At 42.1% G+C, this 9,051-nt stretch overlaps 1 long non-coding RNA gene across 1 annotated transcript; it reads right to left on the bottom strand.

Moving 5' to 3' along the window:
• Nucleotides 1-470: 470 nt before the first annotated feature.
• LOC149970396 (uncharacterized) lies at nucleotides 471-3,506 on the bottom strand. The gene is made up of 2 exons (XR_016493287.1): nucleotides 2,791-3,506; nucleotides 471-2,352 (listed from the first exon to the last, which is right to left on the bottom strand). It is a non-coding gene; the product is annotated as an uncharacterized LOC149970396 (long non-coding RNA).
• Between the last annotated feature and the right edge of the window lie 5,545 nt (nucleotides 3,507-9,051).

The following is a 9,051-nucleotide window of genomic DNA, read 5'->3' as shown; positions in this document are numbered from 1 at the left end:
TACCGGTCCTTAACAAGAAGGACCTGTGTCCGCTCAACATACCTTTTATCCTTAAAGACACACATGGCTAAACAGCCAATTCCAAGGGACAAATGGTCATTTCCTCAAACCAGACAGGGCCCCGGGACACCAGAATCTAAGGGTCAGAATGGACTGTGTTCCACAAGACTCACTTATGACAGGAACACTTGCATGGGATGTATTCGTTATGTCTTGCAATGGAAACCATTTACCGTTTAAGAACCAACCAAATGGAATGAAATGACGAAGGAGCTACATGAACTTGTCCAATAGAAACTCTTGTTTTCATTACAAAACATTTTCCGTTTGGAATAAAAAGATTGTTGCAAAACTCTGCGGAATGATTACACCCGATACCACCCAAGTGAAAATCACATTCACATAATCGCACACACATTTCCCCCCATGCTTGACCACACAGAGGCATCACAATGTAGACACACAGTCCATTTGAGAGCCACACTGTTTTATTTATTTTTATCCAACCCTTGGTTTAAATTAGCAGGAAAATCAGTGAGACCACCTTCAACCCCAAAAGATATGCAAAACAACAGTTAGTGCTGCACCTTGAAACATCTGAGAGCTGGGACTTGATGATGTTTTATTTATGGACAATAACTCCCCCTTGTGGTAAAATACAACAACAAAACTATAGTAGGTTGGCAAACTTGCGTCAAGCTTAATATGACAAACAGGTATCTTTATTTCTAGTGTAGGAACACTTACAAAATATAAAATCACCCTCTAATATTCACAAAAGAAATAAGAGCATTAGAGTTTATATATTCCAGCTTGAGTAATACACATGGCAAAAATAAACCATTGAAAGTGTGATTTATACAAAAGTATGTGGACACCCTTTCAAATGAGTGGATTCAGCTATTTAAGCCACATCCGTTGCTGACAGTTCTATTAAATTGAGCACACTTCCATGCACTCTCCATAGACAAACATTGGCAGTAGATTGGCCCATACTGAAGAGCTCAGTGACTTTCAAATGTGGCACCGTCATAGGATGCACCTTTCCAACAAGTCAGTTTATCAAATTTCTGCCCTGCTAGAGCTGCCCCAGTCAACTATAAGTGCTGTTATTGTGAAGTGGAAACGTCTAGGAGCAACAATGGCTCAGCTGCGAAGTTGTAAGCCACACAAGCTCACAGAACGGGATGGCCGAGTGCATAGTGCTGTAAAGTTTGGTGGAGGAGGAATAATGGTCTGGGGCGTTTTTTTATGGTTCGGGCTAAGCCCCTTAGATCCAGTAAAGGGAAATTTTAATGCAACAGCAAACAACATTCTAGACAATTCTGCGCTTTCAACTTTGTGGCGACAGTTTGGGGAAGGCCCTTTCCTGTTTCAGCATGACAATGCCCCTGTGCACAAAGCGAGGTCCATACAGAAATGTTTTTTCAAGATCGGCGTGGAAGAACTTGACTGACCAACAGAGCCGTGTCTTCACCCCAATCGAACACCTTTGGGATGAATCGGAACGCAGACTGCGAGTCAGGCCTAATCGCCCAACATCAGTGCCCAACCTCACTAATGCTTGTGGCTGAATGAAAGCAAGTCCCTGCAGCAATGTTCTAACATCAAGTTTCCTTCCCAGAAGAGTGGAGGCTGTTATTGCATCAAAGGGAGGACCAACTCCATATTAAAATGCCCATGATTTTGGAATAAGCTGTCCACATACTTTTGGCCTTGTTTATTTCTGAACCTGAGTTTCAAACAAACAAATCTGACAGTAACTGAAAAACCTGTCACCTGTTCATAACTTATATGGAAAAACTAACATTGTGCAAAATGTATGGCACCATAGAATCCAAGCAGAAAAACAAACAAAATCAGGACAAAAATGAGCTAGCTAGTGTATATGTTTGGATAGGGTTAATGTGCTTTCGCATTATCACTCCTTAAACCTGTTCAAGCTGCCCTAGTCTCTCCCCCAACGTGCCAGTCCTATACCCCCTTCCATCATCTTAGGGAAGCCAGAGTGCTCTTCCTGGCAGAGGTGCCACACCATGATGCACTGGTAGTTCCACAGTAGCAGCAGTGCCATGACTGTCAGGGCCACCATGATGAGGATGGCCAGGAGGATGCGCTGGCGAGAGCAGCAACTGGAGGGACTGGTAGTGCTGTCTTCTAACAGTCCTGCATAATGTCTCTCCAGGTCTTCAACCTTGGGTCTGGAGGTTGGAGGATGCCACAGCCATTGTTTGATCCATGAGACAGGGAGGCGATGGACAGTGGCTTCCCATGGACATCCAGCCCTGATCCATGGCTCAGTCTCAGCCATCCTGACCCTTGTATAGATCTCACTTGAGAACTTAAGGCAAGCTGGACAAAAGACAATGGTAGTGTCATACTACTTCTTATTGATACTCTAGGCCTACTATTACTACAATTTGCCATTATGACATCAGTTTGTACTGTCATTTTTTTAAAACCTAGACATCAAAAAGTGTCTGGCTATGCAGTCTCAAGACTGAATCTGTGGGTGTTGATGTGAACTAGTACAGTAGATTCAGCAGTGAAGTAGTCTTCTAAAGTTAGGCCTACATACCCATATTCTGTAAATTATTTTTCTACACAGTAAGTCACAAACGGATATGGGCTAAATATTGGGACATGTTTGTTGTTGCAATTTGTTACTGTTTAAATACAAGAGAAGTAGTCTGTACAGTAACGGCACACAACCCTGCGGGTGAATACTGTAAATGACCGTCTACATATTTTACTGAAAAGGAAAAGGCCTGAGTTCGTCGAGCTTCTTACCTTACAAACTCCAGAACTCAGATGAGGTTCAGCTCCAAACAGGTGTGGACGGTTTTAACACGTCTAGGTATATTTCTCTATAAAATAGTCCCATATGATATACCTAACACTTAAAAAACGATTCACGACCCATATCGCCTCTGAAGAAACAACAACAGTCAAAAACAAAACAAAAATACGTAAGCCACACCCAATTGGAAACCTTCTACCTGATGAGCAGGCGCGAGAACGTCCTGCTGTCCTAGCCTCCACCTCCGGGGTCGTCACTAGTTACCACATCCACAAAATTATAAACCCCGCCTAATCATTTCTTCTTCAAATCTGATGTTAAACCTAACATTAACCACACTGCTAACCTTATGCCTAGCCCTAACCTTAAATGAAGACCATAAAGCAAATGTGTGTTTTCATGAATTTTTACAATATAGTCAATATTGAAGTAGTATGACATATCTTTGTGGCTGTGGTATCTAGTGGAAACCCAGTGTTGCCAACTTAGCGAATGTGTCGCTATATTTAGCGAGTATTCAGACCCCTTTAGTATTCAGACCCCTTTCTGGTGTTATTGGAGACGTGAAAGCACGTATCGTTCTTACTCTTCTCAACGAGCACCCCTGTCCCAAAGCACTCACAGGCGGCCCAGTCCTCGCATAGCAGTCCCTCCCAGCTTCAGTCAGAGCACTCCTCCGCGTCCAGACTGCAAATGAATCGCGCATGCGGGAAGCCGTGGTTGGCTGACCCCGCCCTGGTTTCCATATTTTAAATTGTATTAACCTGAACATCATTTTCTCACATTGCCATTGACATTTTTTTTTATATTGTCTCTTTTTGGTCCATTTAGATTGTTAATGTATTAATGTAGATTGTATTTTTTTTTTTATGTTAAAAATGTTATGGTTAAAAATGTTCATGTTTTACTGTGACTTGTTGTAGGCTCCCAAGTGGACCATAAGGTTAAAAACCAAACCAAAGTAACTCCGCCAGAGTGTCTCTTTTGGGTCACTTTTGCCGGTCCCAAGCCCGGATAGAGGAGGAGGGTTGGAATTGTGACATAAAAAAATAAAAAAATTACAGAAGAAAGTTCATTTGTAGTTCTAGTGTTTTTCACTCACTTTTTGTCCCTCCCACGACGTTATTCCTCTCACCTACAGCGTCCATCACAATTACATACACATGGCCAATTATGCAAATTAGGTAATGACATCATTTAGCGATTTCTAGTGACTTTTAGGACAGCCAATAGCTACTTTCCTTACTGAGGAGCTGGCAACACTGAACCCACCTCCAGCCACTGAAAACGAAAGAGCTTGATTTAGCTTGCCGCGTGGATGGGGTTCACGCAACATTAAAATACCTTAATATAAGGGGCCCAACTTTGGTTTTAGAAGTGGGATGAACATAACTTTGCGAGGGGTCTGGCATCTAAAGCAAATTTCCTGCATTTCTACACAATCCAATATAACCCGTGGCCCTTCTAGCCCTCTCTATTCAGAACAACTCAAATTAAGAAAAAATGCACCCAGTCATCAAGCTAGGCAAGAGATCATTGTTAAATATGTTTTTAAGTGATTGATAAGACTGAACTAGATAAAAAGTAATTCAATAATCAATATAGTGTTGCACTTTTAACTAATAGCCTAACAATCAAACACATTCTTTAAGACATCCTCTATATAAAATTTCTGCCAGACCGCCGAGCTAGCCTGAGCCACCTGCACCCCCAACAGTCTAGGCAATACCTAAACTCTCTCCCAAAACACATTTTTCTCCACCTTTTTTTATTTATTCCCAAGGGAAAGTTTTTAAAACAAAAGTTTAAAAAATAACAATAAAAAAAAAAAACTACAACTACACATGTAAATTTACACAGAGAAACAGCACATCCTCCATGCTGGGAAGGCTTTCCACCAGATGTTGGATCATTGCTGCGGGTCTTGCTTCCGTTCAGCCACAAGCGCATTAGTGAGGTTGGGCACTGATGTTGGCAATTAGGCCTGGCTCAAAGTCGGTATTCCAATTCATCCCAAAGGTGTTTGATGGGGTTCAGGTCAGAGCTCTGTGCAAGTCAGTCAAGTTCTTCCACACCAATCTCAACAAACCATTTCTTTATGAACCTTGCTTTGTGCACAGGGACATTGTCATGCTGAAATAGGAAAGGGCCTTCCCCAAACTGTTGCCACAAAGTTGGAAGCACAGAATCGTCTAGAATGTCATTGTATGCTGTAGTGTTAAGATTTCCATTCACTAGAACTAAGGGGCCTAGCCCGAACCATGAAAAACAGCCCCAGGCCATTATTCCTCCTCCACCAAACTTTATAGCTGGCACTCTGCATTGTGGCAGGCAGCGTTCTCCTGGCATCCGCCAAACCCAGATTTGTCCGTCGGACTGTCAGATGGTGAAGCGCGATTCATCACTCCAGATAACGTTTCCATTGCTCCAGATTCCAATGGCGGCAAGCTTTACACCACTCCAGAAGAAGCTTGGCATTGCGCATGGTGGTCTTAGGCTTGTGTGCGGCTGCTCGGCCATGGAAACCAATTTCTTGAAGCTCCCGATGAACAGTTTGTGTCCTGATGTTGCTTCCAGAGGCAGTTTCGTTTTTAGAAATGTTTAAAAAAAACAGAAATATCACATTTACATAAGTATTCAGACTCTTTACTGAGTACTTTGTTGAAACACCTTTGGCAGTGATTACAGCCCCAAGTCTTCTTGGGTATGACACTAAAAGCTTGGCACACCTGTATTTGGGGAGTTTCTCCCATTCTTTTCTGCAGATCCTCTCAGGGTCTGTCAGGTTGGATGGGGATTGTCACTGCACAGCTATTTTCAGGCCTCTCCAGACTGCTATACAATAGTTTAAATCTTTGAACCATCTGCGTTGCCCAGTGTTGCTGCACAAAGAGAATAAAGTGTTGTATCTGAAAAAATTAACCTCTGCTCCATCACAGATTGGACTTCCCTGGCTGCTTGACCCTGCTGAGACCCGGCACAATCTGATCCTCCTAAAATGAGGCATGACATAGATTTACTTGGTGAACATTTATACATTATATTTTCCAATAATAAATCAATGGTTCAGTAATTGAACCAGATCCCAGACTGTAATAAGCTGTCCTGTAGCTACTGTAGGTCCAACCATCAACTCAAGATGGAACTTTGTATCATTCACTGATATTGTCATTGTTAGTATACTGAAAAATTCACCTGAGCTCTGTAGACTGGCTGTCTGACCCTTACTGGGACACATGTCACCATCTGATCCTGTTAAGACATGATGATCATAGTATTGTGTCCTGACGGTGAAGCCTGTAGAGCTGTTTATTACTGTGTTAGTGTTAAAAGTAGGCAATTAGCTAGGAAAACTGACAAATCGATAACATTACATTGCTATCCTGACTCTAATAAAAACTCACATTGCACAAAAGAAATGTCAGAATTATAGGTCTTCAATCGTTTGCCCGCTGGTTTCATCGTTTGATTCAGGTCTAGTGTGAATGAGGCAAAAATAATCCCTACCTAGTTTTGGCCAGCTCTCTCTAACGATACATCAAGTGGCGAAAGCTAACTAAATGAATTTACTTCTGTTGAAACGGGACAAAAAGGCTACAGAACATTTCCATACAAACAGCTGTTAGATAGTAATAATAGCCATCTCACATAGCAACAGTTGAAGTCGGAAATTTGCATTCACCTTAGTCAAATACATTTAAACTCAGTTTTTCACAATTCCTGATATTTAATCATAGTAAAAAATCCCTGTCTTATGTCAGTTAGGATCACCACTTTATTGTAAGAATGTGAAATGTCAGAATAATAGTAGAGAGAATGATGTATTTCATCTTTTATTTCTTTCATCACATTCCCAATTAGTATTTGGTCCTTGCTTACACATTTTCTATAGGTTTGAGGTCAGGGCTTTGTGATGGCCACTCCAATAGCTTGACTTTGTTGTATGCTTGGGGTCATTGTCCATTTGGAAGACCCATTTGCGAACAAGCTTTAACTTTCTGACTGATGTCTTGAGATGTTGCTTCAATATATCCACATAATTTTCTTCCCTTATGATGCCATCTATTTTGTGAAGTGCACCAGTCCCTCCTTCAGCAAAGCAAACCCACAACATGATGCTGCCTCCCTCTTGCTTCACGGTTGGGATGGTGTTCTTCGGCTTAAAGCCTCCCCCTTTGTCCTCCAAACATAACGATGGTCATTATGGCCAAACAGTTTAAAAAAATTTCATCAGACCAGAGGACTTTTCTCCAAAAAGTACGATCTTTGTCCCTATGTGCAGTTGCAAACCATAGTCTGGCTTTTTTATGGCGGTTTTGGAGCAGTGGCTTCTTCCTTGCTGAGTGGCCTTTCAGGTTATGTTGATATAGGACTCGTTTTACTGTGGACATAGATACTTTTGTACCTGTTTCCTCCAGCATCCTCACAAGGTCCTTTGCTGTTGTTCTGGGATTGATTTTAACTTTTGGCACCATCATATGTTCATCTCTAGGAGACAGAACGCATCTCCTTCCTGAACGGTATGACGACTGTGTGGTCCCATGGTGTTTATACTTGTGTACTATTGTTTGTACAGATGAACGTGGTACCTTCAGGCGTTTGGAAATTGCTCCCAAGGATGAACTAGACTTGTGGAGGTCTACAATTTTCATTCTAAGGTCTTGGCTGATTTCTTTTGATTTTACCATGATGTCAAGCAAAGAGGCACTGAGTTTGAAGGTAGGCCTTGAAATACATCCACAGGTACACCTCCAATTGACTCAAATTATGTCAATTAGCCTTTCAGAAGCTTCTAAAGCCATGACATCATTTTCTGGAATTTTCCAAGCTGATTAAAGGCACAGTCAACCTAGTGAATTTAAACTTCTGACCCAGTGGAATTGTGATAGATTATTTCACTTCTAATTCACTCTGTCTGTAAACAATTGTTGGAAGAATTACTTGTGTCGTGCACAAAGTAGATGTCCTAACCGACTTGCCAAAACTATAGATTGTTAACAAGAAATTTGTGGAGTGGTTGAAAAACTAGTTTCTAGAGGCTAGAGCTAGAGCTGAACTGACTGTGGTAGCTACAGTAGCTATCTAATTCATTCACCCCAGTTAAGAGGGGATGAAATATTAGCCAACGTTGCATGTCAATTACAATATTAGCTCAGCACTGGGAAAAAACACTAGTTTAGTTTTATTTATTTTAAGTTATACAGCAGTTACCTTGTCAGCTACATCAGTCAACTAAAGAGTAGCCAGTTGCTGCTCTGCTTGCTCTACAGCTGCCTCTGTTCAACTCTCCCGTGCTGGTCCAGCCAGCCTTTCAGAAACTTTGCCTTCACACAGCCTTTCCGCCCTCTCTGTGGTGTCTGGGTGGTCCTAAATCCAGCTGCCTGAAACAGTCTCCGTCCCCAGTGAAAGTTGTGTGCCTTCATAATATACTGTATGTATTGTAGGGTTCCTGGAGAGCTACCATCCTGTAGGTTTTCGCTTTTTCATGCTCTTTCCATGACATAGATTGAGACACCCTGACCAATTGAGGCTGTTCTGAGGGCAAGGAGGTGTAAAGGGCTCCAATTTGCTACCCAATTCTGCTCTAGGGATAGGCTACAAAGTAGGCCTATATTGAAAGCTAGTGCTTCCACACAGATGTGGTTCCTGAGTTAATTAAGCAATACACATCCCGTCATGCTTAGTGTCATGTATAAAAATGCTGGGGAGGCCATTATTTCAGCTCCCATGGCTGTTCCCCCGTGGGAGGACAATGCCCCCATCCACAGGGTACAAGCGGTCACTGAATGGTTTGATGAGCATGAAAACTATGTAAACCATATGCCATGGCCTTCTCAGTCACCAGATCTCAACTCAATTGAACGCTTATGGGAGATTCTGGAGCGGTGCCACCAGCATAAACAAAACACCACATGATGGAATTTCACATGGACGAATGGTGTTACATCCCTTCAATAGTTCCAGATACTTGTAGAATCTATGCCAAGGTTCATTGAAGCTGTTCTGGCTCGTGGTGGCCCAACGCCCTATTAAGACACTTTATGTTGGTGTTTCCTTTCATTTTGGCAGTTACTGGTACATATGCCTTGTTGCCGGCTATGTTGTGGTAGGGTTATTTTCCATCGCCACCCGCCAAAATGATGCACAACTCAGGGAGTCCAACCAATACAGACGTCAGATGTTGTGTCCCAAGCTAGATTGCAATGTGTGTAGGCTACGTTGTATATGTGCAAAAATGAAAGTATCTATAA

This window comes from Oncorhynchus mykiss, chromosome 29, assembly GCF_057628025.1.
Source record: "Oncorhynchus mykiss isolate SJ-2025 chromosome 29, ASM5762802v1, whole genome shotgun sequence".
In the NCBI taxonomy this organism is placed as follows: Eukaryota; Metazoa; Chordata; class Actinopteri; order Salmoniformes; family Salmonidae; genus Oncorhynchus; species Oncorhynchus mykiss.
This window is presented reverse-complemented; position numbering and strand designations above follow the sequence as displayed.